This window comes from Tamandua tetradactyla, chromosome 3 (assembly GCF_023851605.1).
Source record: "Tamandua tetradactyla isolate mTamTet1 chromosome 3, mTamTet1.pri, whole genome shotgun sequence".
NCBI lineage: Eukaryota > Metazoa > Chordata > Mammalia > Pilosa > Myrmecophagidae > Tamandua > Tamandua tetradactyla.
In genome coordinates, this window is record NC_135329.1 from 134,593,563 (window position 1) to 134,606,663 (window position 13,101).

Sequence of the window (13,101 nt, forward strand, 5' to 3'; positions counted from 1 at the left end):
ATAGAACAGCATAACACAAATAGTTAACCTTAACGTTAACTGCACTGGAGTTAAACATTTAATTATAAGAATATTGTTTCATGAATTGCAACAAGATATCATATTGATGCAAAGTGTTATTAATAGGGAAAATTGTGTGTGTTTGTGTATGTGTGTGTGTGTGTGTGTGTGTGTGTGTGTAGGGGTATATGTTAACTTTATTTTGTGTATAGTTCTTTAAGTCTAAAACTTCTCTAACAAAAAAATGGGTAACATTTTTGCAAAAAAACGGCAGTTACAAAAAAATTTACAGGCATATTCTACAAATATCTATTATAACTGCTACATGAAAAATAATGAACCTATATGTTAGAGTCAAATATAAAACTATGGCTAACACTATAGCTACGCACAACATAGCATTTCTCAATCTGCACTGTTTATTTCTCATGCTGCACTGTTGTTGCTTGTTTGTATCTCCTTCAATAAACGTAGGATCTCTCAAGGTCAGGGGGCTGTTTCTAGTAAAGGAAGGCAGAATCTAGCATTTGTAGAGGTCTAGTAAATAAGGAGAAAATGACTCCAACTTTAAGCAAAATATTTCTCCACAATACATTTGCACATTTAATTTTACTCATTAGAACATACATGGCTATAGTTATTTAGAAGGAGACTATATAATTCAGTAGGATTTAATGACCTCTCTATTGTTTAAAAGAAGAATTGCTGAAAATTGATATCACTTATCTTTGAAGTTTACTGCCCATTATAGGGGACTCTACAGAGATGAATTAGAACTTGGTTAAGTAAGCGTGTTGATAGTTCTAATTTATTATGATCAAAAACGCTGTTTACTTGCTTCTTTGAAATATGCCAGTAGGTTTAACCTTGTCCCTCAGCTAAAATTTGTCCTCCTCTCTTCACTAGAGTCTCTGCTAGGCAGGAACAGAGAGGTACACAGGGTCCATGGCTAGACTTATGCTTTCAGTTTTTGTGGCATCCAATTTTTATACCTCCAAAATAAATTCACTGTCTGAGTTTATCAATTCATCCTACAGCTTAACTTCTTTTCAAAAATGACCAAACAGAAGCTTAAATTAATATCTAGCTTTGAAACAGGCAAGACAGGAGCAAAATGCTCTATCCTGGTAGTGTATAAACTCTTCCAAGACTTGGAATAGGTTATTTGCTAAATGTCCAAAATAGTTAATGATCTTCCAAAAGGGAATAAAGATCAAACCCAGCGTTCCGCAAGCAGCACTAATGGCCCCGGTACACTAAATCTTATACTCTTCTCTAAGTGGTTTCAGTCTCTTTCTTTGCCCTATTGAAAGCAAAATCCTACCCCTTTAAAAAGGACAAAAGATGAAACCACTTTTAGATTGCATTAAAACCATATGCTGCCCAGGAAATTCAGTGTTAGCAGGCAGTAAATGACACTTTTAACCTACTTCTTGTTTCTGGGTATTGCCCCAAACATATTACTGTACTCGATACCACTTTGTGGTTAGAAAACCTGTGTTTGGAAAACACGTGCTGAATTAATGGTGGGCTTCAGTTTTAACCCAGTCCTCGCCCCTAAGCTGGTTTAGATCATAACACATAATTTTATAAGCATGAATAATGAACACTTTCGTCCAAATGAATTTAGATTCTACCTCTCTCTCCCTTTTGCAAAGCAAAATAAAAGAAATTATTTTAGCCTAATTCCCACTGCCCATTAAAGTTGTGTATATAAATAAACCAGGTTATCTTTTTCCTTGTGAGAAATGCTGTTTTATCTAACAGTTGCTTTCCGAGTAGTTCAGTCTCCACCACTCTAAATTAGGACACTTTATCTTAAGGCTTCATAATCTTATGAGACTATAATTGGAAAGTTTATTAAAAAAAAAAATCCTGCTTTGTAAGGTTGGCAGCTGAGATAGAAGGAGGGAATGAGAAGGGCTACAGCAGAATTACACCATCACTGCTAGCCTGACTCTGGTTGACAGAGCCGTTTAATATTTTGACAAGACAAAATATAAAGCAGCATTTTATTCTGTAGAGACTTCACTAGACACAAGCATGGAAGTGCTTGTGATCAATAAAGTTTGCGGTGGAGAGTGATTTATTTACAGCAGGGTATTATGTAGAGAAAGAGCTGTGATATTTCCACAGGCTTTGACGGCATAATGGGCCCCTCTCAATCCTTACATGGAAGGGTTAGATTGTCATGGTTGCTCAGGCAGTATTCAAAACGTTATCTGATCAGCCTTAAAGACTTCAGAACGAGACAGATGATTAGTTACCCTAAACGATCCTCATCATGCAGAAATTGATGATTTAATATAGTCAATGACAGACGATTCCATTTGTACTAGATAAAGTGTCTGCGGTTTGTATCAATCATAATAGAGTTATTATTGAGCATAAAAGAAAAGCATGTTTAATATCATTAATTCCAGATATGTCGCTTTCCACATCTGGCATTCATCCATAGACCAGAACCACTCCAGGCTATCATTCCTGCCTCTGTGCTAGCAACTCCAGTGTTTTTTGTAATTTCAAAATGTTTTTCAGCACCTCCAGCTAGGCGCAATAACAGTTTACAGATTACCTATGTCATCACATTTTGACAAACTTCTCAATCTGATGTGACCTTCATCTTTAGCCATCTGCTTGCCTTTGTTTCTGCTCTTTTTTGATAACCTCCACAGCTTAAAGCTGTAGTAGTTTGTTCCATACACTGTACTTCCAGGTCAACATTTCACCTGTGTAAATCCAGAAACACAGACTATAGTGTAAAGAAGGTGACCTGGGTTCAGACCCCCAGATACCTGACCCTCCCTAAACCCCTTAGTTATATTTTTCATCATTCACATCAAATGCATTTTGATTGCATGGAGCCTACAATGAACCTTGGGAAAGCACACAATCAGAAAAAAGGAAGCACAAGTGGGAGTTGGGGCCAGGGAAAAGGGAAAAAAAATCATCAGTAAAGGTGAGAAGTTGGGAAAAGAAAAAAATTTAATTTCTACATTTGTCTTATCTGCAAACATTATAACAGTGGGAAAGGAATACAAACAATGAAGGAAGAAGAAAAACAAACTTCCTAGGGAACAACATTGTAGTTACATAAAGTAAAGGCTATTTCTTTTTTATTTTAAATATTCAGCTTTCCAAATCATATATGAAATAACAAAAAGAGTCAAAGCTTCAAATATTGTTCATCCATTTCTAGGGAGGAAAATAGCTCTCAGTAAAAACACAGAAAAAAAAAGAAGTCCTGGAGATTTAAATAACTTCTAATCACAAACATAAATGCAACATCCCTAGGTTGTAAAAGACACTGGTTGATTTCTTCTTCTTTTTTTTAATAAAAAACTGATGTGGAGACTATTTTCTTCATGTATATATTTAACAAATATTTACGAAGCACTTAACTCTTTAGATAGCGGGTATATATAAATGAACAAAACAGCCAAAAATCTTTGCTCTCATAAGGCTCATATTATAATGTGAAGTACTGATATGAGAGAGATTGTGAGAAATTAGACATAAGTAGAATCTTTTTTTTTTTTTTCAATTAAGGATAGGATCAAAATAACTCTCCTCAGAGAGGAGAAACAAAAATCAAGATCTCTGCCTTCAGAGGTGCTGGATGTTTCTATATTGGAAAAAAGAGAATGTCAACGCTTCTAGAGGCATTTAGTACTCTTATTTTGTTTGGTACGGTGAAAGAAATTAGATTAACACTGCTTCAGGAACAAACGGTAAATTTTCAACTTTAGCTCTCACTGTCTCATCATATTGCTTTATTTATCATTGCTTCAATATGATTGGTTACCCAAGATAAAGTCCATAATCTTTTCCACATATAATCACCTCTTATTCATTCTAAGGACAACTAACAAATCTTGTTAGTAAACCAATACCTTTTCAATTTTTCTTAGCATATTAAACAATTTAATTTTGAACTAATTGAATTAGATGATTCAATTTTTCTTAGCATGTTAGGCAAATTCTATTAGGTATACAAATGCCTCCCTTTGAGTTGACCAACATTACCCACGTATCTTATGAGAGATCTTCTATAACAGTAAAGCACACCAAGTCATATTTCTAGTATTTTGGACCTGGCTCCAACATTTCCTAACTATGTCACCTCTTCTCTAAACCTCAAGTTTCTTATATTCAAAAATAGGAGAAGATATCTGTCTGGTCTATTGCACAGTTACATTAAGAATTCTATTTTTTTGTATGCTGTGTGGCAGGGGTCAGATTTTATTCTTTTTCCATGTGAGTATCCCATTATTGTAGCACCATTTGTTGAATTTTTGTTTGTTTGTTTGTTTTTTGTTTATGAGCTTATTTGTTTTGGGGACGTGCACGGGCTGGGAATCAAACCCAGTTCTCCCACATGGCAGGTGAGAATTCTACCACTGAACTGCTCTTGCACCCCCAGGAATAATTTTTAAATGTATAATAGTTGCTACAAGAAAAACTGAGAAATTACCTTGCCAAATTCTTCCACTTTATAAATGAGAAAATGGATGCCCAGAAAACGTAAGAGACTCAAGTTTAGTCTATTTACTAGTAGAACTGAGAGTAAGTTGTAGTTCTCAATTTCTCATTAACTGATCCTCCTTTCCTTCCATTAGATAAGGTAGCAAAAATGTTTTGAAACCTATGGCATATGTGGCGGTTAGATTCAGGAATCAATTTGGCCAGGTGAAGATACCTAGTTGAATTGCTGTGGACAATGGCATGTGAATGTCAACAGTTGCTGATTACATCTGCAGTCAGCTAGGAGGTGTGCCTGCTGCAATGAATGATATTTGATTTAATTGGCTGGTGCTTAAATGAGAGAACTCAAGCTAACAGAGTCAAAGCAGCTCAGCATACATCATCTCAGCACCTGCAGCTCAGGTTAGGCCTTTGCACAGGCAGAAAGGAATCATCCCTGGGAAAGTTGCTGGAACCCAGAGGCCTGGAGAGAAGGCCAGCAGAGATCACCCCATGCCTTCCCATTTAAGAAAGAACCTCAGTTGAAAGTTGGCTGCCTTTCTCTGAAGAATTATACATTTTTAGCTAAATAAATCCCTTTTATTAAAAGCTAATCCATCTCTGGTGTGTTGCCTTCTCACAGTTTTGGCAGACTAAAACAGTGTGAAATCATTATTATTAGAAAGCTAATGTTTCTTGCATATATTTCCTTTTAAGTCTTTATTAAAAATCTACTGTGAGATATTTAGAAATTTAGATATTTCAGAAATATAAAAGCTCAGGTGTAGAAAGATAATATTTTTCTCTATCATTATAGTACTGCATACTGTATGTATGCTGTTCTAATTTGCTAACTGCCAGAATGCAACACACCAGAGACAGATAGGCTTTCAATAAAAGGGAATTTTATTGAAAAAGTCCTGGGCTGAGCTACAAGTGCTGAGATGATGTAAGCTGGGCTGCTAGGGCTGTGCTACGTTGAGTTCTCTCATTTAAGCATCCAGCCAATTAAATCAAACACCATTCACTGCAGCAGGCACACCTCCTAGCCAACTGCAGATGTTATCAGCGACAGACGAGGTTCACATGCCATTGGCTCATGTCCACAGCAATAGAACTAGGCACTTTCACCTGGCCAAGTTGACACCTGAACCTAACTACCACACCCACTTTGCATAAGATTTGATGTGCATATAAGACTAATGTCCGTCAGTATGCATCATGTTAACAGACCATGCCTAGTATATCTTTGTTCTAAATCTAATAATTTACTCAGTTGGCAGTATCAACATGATATTGACTGAGTCTTTTAAAATAAAAATTGTGGTTAGATTTTATTTTATTTGCATTATCAAAGTTAGGTTTTTAATATCTTTTTGATGAACTAATACTTTCAAAGAAGACAGCAGGCACAGTAAACTATGACATGATTAAGTTAAAAAAGACTTTTTCTTCATTGATGGACTCAGCCTTGACACTAAAAAGTATATAGAAAAAGCATCAATGAACTTTTAACATACAAAATATTAGTGTCAGAGTCCCATAGAACAGGTTCGAAAGGCAAGTAAAGTCACCTAATGTTCAAAATCAAAAGCCTCCTGACTCAGAGTCTAAGAAAAATAGCACTCCTTGGCTCTGTGTTAAGTTTATTATTGATTTTACTTTGACCTGTAACCTCATGTGAACTTCACATATTTTAAGTGGCCACACACACATTCGCCTACCCAAACAATCACTATGCTGACAGTTACTATTTAAATCATTTTATCTATATAATTGTAAATTCCAGAGTAGAAGAAAAAATTGAAACTATATAGAATAGAGGCTGTAGTCCTCTATTTTATCTGACATATCTAACCCATCATGAACTTGGTCAGCTGGTATAGAAACTTAAAGGAGACCAAATTATGTAAGAAATTATTTTCATGTAAAGGGAGGAAAATGTAAAAGGTTATCCAATCAGTTTTTCAGTTTTGAACAACAGTTATTCTACAGAAAAATAATATTTCAAACAGAAATAAGGAGATATAATAGAAATGTTTTCTCATTTGTCTTTTAAAAAATTATTATACAAATTATAGGCTTATAGAAAAATTATGCAGAAAATACATGGTTCCCATACTCTACCCCCACCCACACCCACATAGTTTTACCTATTATTAATACTTGCATTAGTGTGGTACCTTTGTTATAACTGCAGAAATGATATTATTATATTTACACTATTAACTATAGTTCACAATTTACATTAGGGTTCACTGCTTTTATTGTACGGTCCTATGTGGTTTTAAAAATTTTTATTCTAATATATATACATCTTAAAATTTCCCTTTTGACCACATTTGAGTATGCAACTCAGTGATATTCACTATATTCACAATGTTATGCTAGCAATACCATCATCCATTATCAAATCTCTTCAAGTTGCTATCAAATCAAACATGCTTATAAAGAAAATAGGGAAAAAGAGATAGACAGAAGCTAGAGAAGGGGAAGTCGTTACCTATTATGTACAGACTTGTTAACGAGGTCAAATTTAAATGTGTGGGAATGGATAGAGGTGTTGGTAATACATTAGTGGGATAATAAGTAATACTGCCATATTGAGGGTGAATATAATTGAAAGGGGTTGTTTAAAGTCATTTATCTCACTGATTAGCATTACAAGTATAAGTTCTTGCATGAACTACTTCAAAGGTATGACATTTGACCAGAAGTTAATAATAGGGTGGTATATGGAAAAAACTACCTATTGCATATTATGGACTATATTTAATAGGAGTATTTCACTAATAACACAATAATACTATAGGTAAATAATCAGAGGGGATGTTATGGGGTGTTTGGGGTTTTCTCTTTGGTGTGAGTGTGTCTACCTGTTACTTTTCTGTTTAGAGTAATGAAAATTATCTAAACTTGAGAGTGATTTATACAATTAAGTGAGGATACTGTGAGACATTGCTTATTTTGAACTGAACATATATTATGTGACTATATCTCAACAAAATCTGCAGATTTAAAATAAAAAAATAAACGAAGATTCAAGTGCTGGAGAAAATGAAGAGAGAGAGGTATACCTATTCAATGTCGGAAGGGTAACAGAACGGCACAGCCCCTCTGAAGGATAATATAGTGGAACCCATAAGACGCTTATGGGTCACCATACAATTAGGCAATCACTTTACTGAGAATATACTCAGAACTGAAAGCAGGGACTTAAATAGACATTTGCACACTAACGTTTATGGTAGCATTAATCTTGATACACAATGGATGGAGGTGGCCAAAGGATACATTGAATGAGAAGCATAAGGGTGAACTTGGTGTATATATAAACGATGGAATATTGTGCAGCCACAGAAAGGAATGAAGTTGTGAGGTATGCAATGATGTGAATGCACCTTGAGGACTTTATGTTAAGCAAAAAGAGCAGAAACAAAAGGAATAATATTGTATAGTCTCCTTTAGAAAATCCTTAAATTAGGGCCTAGATTGTAAGCTCGTACAGCAGTCACAATTATTCCTGAGCTTGAAGTCCTATTTCTAAATTCTGAGATGCTGTGCTCTATGTATATAACCTTGTATTTCTTTGGAACTTTGGGTACTTGCGTGACACCTAAGACTCCAAGATAAGAGTTCCACAGCTCTGAAAGTCAGCATTACTTCATACAGCAAAGAAGCTGAAAAAGAGATCAGACTTCAGTTAGAAATAAAAACGAAGCTGATTTGGTTGGGACTAAATCAGAACACGAGGTAAAAGATGATATTGTCTGTATTTAAAAACTCCACCTACTATATGTGACCAAAGGAAGAGATGTTTATTTTCTCCAGAATTTAAATTTAATGTAGCACCTAATGTAACTTAACCATCTGGTCAGTTCATTTAAACAACATAAATACATGGAGCCCAGAACTGGGAATGCAATATTATAATTTTATATAGCTTAATGTAATACCTTGATACATCCCAGAGTATGTTGGGTAGATAACTAAAAAGTACTAGCAAACTGGAGAAAAAAATATGGAATTATTAAACTTCCTCACCTGGAAAATTCCTGATATGCTCTCAAACATTAGGGACTCCCAAGTTAATAGGCCAAGCCCTTGATCTTGAGACTTGTTCTTATGAAACTCATTTCTGTACTGGGAAAGCTAAGCCTACCCATAATTATGACTAAGAGTTAATTCCAGAAAATCTATTTTGTTACTCAGATGTGGGCCTATCTCTAAGCCCAACTCAGCAAGTAAACTCATTACCCTCCCCCATATGTGGGACATGACTTCCAGGGGTGTAAGTCTCCCTGGCAATGTGGGACATGATTCCCAGGGATGAACCTGGTCCTGGCACTGGGGATCAACAATGCCTTCCTGACCAAAAGGGGAAAAAATTGTAACAAAATAAGGTAAAATAAGGTTAAGAGAGTTCAAATAGCTTCCAGAGGCTATTCTGGAGGTTACTCACATGTAAGCTTCAGCCAGTTACTGCAAATTGCCATAGTATGCCAAGCCCCTACCAACAGTATTCCTGAAATCCCTAAAGAATAACTAGGGCTCTGAGATTCTATAAAACTTTCACTCAGTAAGTTTATTTTTCAGAAACTTAAAACTTCCAGATTGTTCCTATGCCAGATGGGCTCTGAAACCCAGAGGCAGCATCTCCAATATCAACCAGTTGCATTCCCTTACTGTCGACACCCCTTTTCAACACGAAGTTAGAATGGTCATTCTCCAAATACCTCTGACAATGGGGAGAAGGATCAAATGAGAAGGAAGATCTGTAAAGAAGAAACAAATTTTAACAAATTATTATGAGTTTTAACAAATTATTGTGACTACTGTGACAATAGCACCATAATGATATTTCTTGTTAGTCTCTAGTGTATTAGAACAGTTAGAAGGAAACACCTGATGTTGTGGGACTTTAACCCATATCATAATTTAAAATTTGCTCTATTACTACTTGTTAAACCGTACTTTGAAATTTATCACTTTTTTGCATATATTGCACAATAAAAGATATTAAAAATAAACAAAATCATTTACATCTTTAAGAGAAGCAGAAATCTAAAATGTGGCACATTATCATTTAATAATGCTTCACATTATATGTATATATTCATGAATACACGTATATATTGTTAATAAGCAAAGATAAATGTCTATTGAATATTACAATACCCTATAGCTAAAATTCCTAAAGGAAAACAAAAACTGTGGATATGAAATCTCTAGCATTACAGATATATTTATAAAATTTCTTTATTCCATGTTATATCCCTGAAAATTAAATTATAAGGAAAAATGAAAAAGAAAAAGAATACTATTTTATCCTGCCTTGTTTCTCTGTATGTCAGGATTAAATATTTGAGTTTCATACTGAAAATAAGTTTTACATATCCAAAAATTTAGTCAAAGTAGAAATTAAGAGCAGAATTAGAAGATTGTATGTTATTGATGAACTATCTGTATATTAAAAATGTCATTTAGAATATATTTAATCTGAAATTTCCTTATTTATACTTGGAATTCAGTACCCTAAGGGACTATTTCTCTTTTATCAGGCAAAAACAGTAGGTTAACTCTAAATGGCCAGATATTCCTGCAGAGAATTACACACACGCCATACTAGCCTATCCTTCTACAGCATGTGGATATAGTGGTTACGAGTGAGGCTGCCTAATTTCAACACCCGGTTTACCACTCATTAGATTTGTGATTTAGCATAGGTTACTTAATTTCTCTGGACCTCAGGCCCCTGATCTTAAAATAAGGACAAGTAATTCATGTTTTATAAGTTTGCTATAGATATTAAATGAGATTGTACATATAAAACAGTATAAAGATGGGCACATAAATAATGGTGAAGAAATAGTAACTATTATTACTACTATTATTAGTCTATAAGAGCTTATCTAGCAAATTACTATTCCATTTGAATTTATGTTCTTCAATAGCAAGGCCATGTCATACTTAGCTTTGGTTTCTTGATACATGGGTGTGGACAGGTTGAATGGCTTGAATGAGTGAACTATCAAATGCAAATATATACAAGACAATAGAAGATATGGCCAAATTATCAATTAACTCATCAACTAAATAGAAATAATAAACAAACTAGATGGATATTTTATTTAATTGACCAATTGTTTGCCTAAATTCATAGACTTTATTCATGTGTTCCAGTGTGTCAGAACCCACACTAGTATTATAAATTACAAAGACATAAAGACAGTTGGAGAAGGAGACTGTGGTAATTATATCATAAGTGGAGCAAAGATAAATATAAAAGGCTGAGAGAAAGAGGTGAGCAGCATATTTATACAATGTGAGAGTTGGTAAATATGGTCAAAGGGAGTTTAGACAAAAGTATGACGTGGAAGAGGCAAAGGGTTAGAAAGTACAAACTCACTTTCTTTCATAGGAATAACATCATTAACAGGTAAATGTTTTGTCTTGGAAAAAATAAATCAGATATTCAAAAACTAAGCAGAAGTAAATGTTGAAGTAGTCATATACTTCCTCAAGATTAAGCTTCCTTGGAATAATGATGTATTAAACACACACACACACCCACATATGCACACTTCCTGAGATGTAAATTCCTTCTCAAAAGTACTGAAGCTAATTTTTTTAATTAATAAAAAAAAAGTACTGAAGCTATATTTTTCAAAAATATAAACAAATAACTAACAATACTAAATCTCACAAATAATCTTTTAAAACAATTTCTATATATGGAATATTACAAAATAGAAACAGACTAATGTCCATGTTCCTAATCACACCTCTGGCACAGATCTAACTGTAGTGTCAACCACCACTTACTTGCATTAATTTTTCCGGGGTCAGCTGTCCAATGGCTTACCATCCCATATAATTCCACTTACATGAATTTGCTGTATCACAGTCACTTCAGATGAAAAGAAAAACGAGTTAACAGTCAGCACTTAGGGGCTACTAAAGTAACAGAAGGTTCAATTCCTTTAGAACAATGATTCTGGCTTGATGATGTACAACTGTATGGTTAAATACTGTCTTACCTGAAAGAGCCTTTTTCTATAGCCAGAAGGAAAAAAGGAAATAGCATGTCTAATCTTGAAAGTGAAATATGGATCAGCAATTATGAGAAAGTGTGTTATTAGTCATCAAATACATTGAGTATATTTAAAAAAAATTTTTACATCTTATGAAAGGTATTACAGAGTTTGCCTGTAAAGCACATGTGTGCACACTCTCTCACACCCACCCCCCCACACACATGCATGCATATTCCATACACATGCCAAAATCATGCACTACAGTTGGCAAGCTATTACACAAATCTTGGTGCTATTAAAATCTGCAATGTATTTGAAGGAAAGCTGTCACATTCTTCACAAGAAATGGCAAGACAATCACCAACAAGGTGGTCCTGGAATGTAGCCATTCTACTAGGATTGAAGTACCACTTATTAGAACACAATTCTATCAAGATGGATATGTGCAGAAAATAGATGCTAACAAGACATCTAAGCAACTGTGTATAGTAAGTTGTGCAAGCAGAAAAGGTAAAAGATATGCTCTAAGGATTCAGCTGGAGAATAACCTCAAAGAGGACAGATACCCAGGGCTTGGTAGTGTAAATCTTTCTGAGCCAATTTTTCAAGTCAACATGGGCAAAAGAAGAACAAATACTGATGATGCCTACAGGAAATAGCTGCAGTTAAAAGAAAAATGTCTATGGTAATTCTAGGTCTTAGGTTTCATCTTGACCAATCCCACAACCATACTGTTCCCATTGTCAATGCCATCCTCTATGCCAAGTTAGCAATGTGTGGTAGGATATTTGACAAAGTTAATATCAATCATGACTAGTCTGAGGTAAAGCACTAGAAGGTAAAACAACTTTGGAAAAAATAAAAACAAAATAAACTCAGAAATCTAAATAAAAAGCACAGATGGACAATTTTTAAAATGGTTTGCTCCTCAAATAAATGAAATAAGAGCAGGCCTCCATATTTTCATTTCCAATGAAATAAGTTAGATCTTTGGTGTTGATCTACCATCCACCAACTAGACCATTTCATAAACTTTGATGGACCCAGAAAGGCTCCACATTGGGCCCCACAGTAGAGCTCATATAATCATCCCTTCTAACTCAAACCAAATGAAATGTTTCCTTTGTACCTGTTCCTCAATTCCTCCTTACTTCAAAGACTCACAGCATCAACTGGTTGTCCCACACCAAGTGTCCTAAGATGCCCAACTCAAACCACAAATGACCTTTCAGCAGTCCTAGACTCATCCCATCAACCAGGAAAACACACTTTCATTTGTGATACTTCTTTCACAAATGACCAAGCACTATAAGTCTATAAACTCTAGGTATTTCCAATAAGGATTTGGTCTTCCTTACACTAAATTCCCAATATCATCTTCAAAATTCCCACACAGTTTTTGTGTTCTCCATTGCTCAAAAGTGTCTGTATATACCTTATTATATTCTTCTGCATCCCCACCTTCTATGTTATTTTACCATATATTTTTCCCTAATTATGCCATACCATTTCCTAGCAGAGAATCCGCATATTATTTGTTTCTTTTTTTTGCACCTTCAACTAGTATGTCAGTGTTACAGATAAAGAAATTAAATCTTCC

At 34.7% G+C, this 13,101-nt stretch overlaps 1 long non-coding RNA gene across 3 annotated transcripts in view; it reads right to left on the minus strand.

Annotated features, from left to right (window-relative positions):
* Positions 1-8,978: 8,978 nt before the first annotated feature.
* Positions 8,979-13,101, minus strand: part of LOC143677696 (uncharacterized) — a 56,195-nt gene continuing 52,072 nt past the window's right edge. For 2 of the 3 annotated variants that reach the window (XR_013172817.1, XR_013172816.1), the window contains 2 exons: positions 11,290-11,374; positions 8,981-9,239 (listed from right to left, as the gene is read on the minus strand). This is a non-coding gene — a long non-coding RNA (uncharacterized LOC143677696). Of the gene's footprint in view, positions 9,240-11,289; positions 11,375-13,101 lie in introns of all 3 variants that reach the window. The other variant, XR_013172815.1, reaches the window with a different exon arrangement.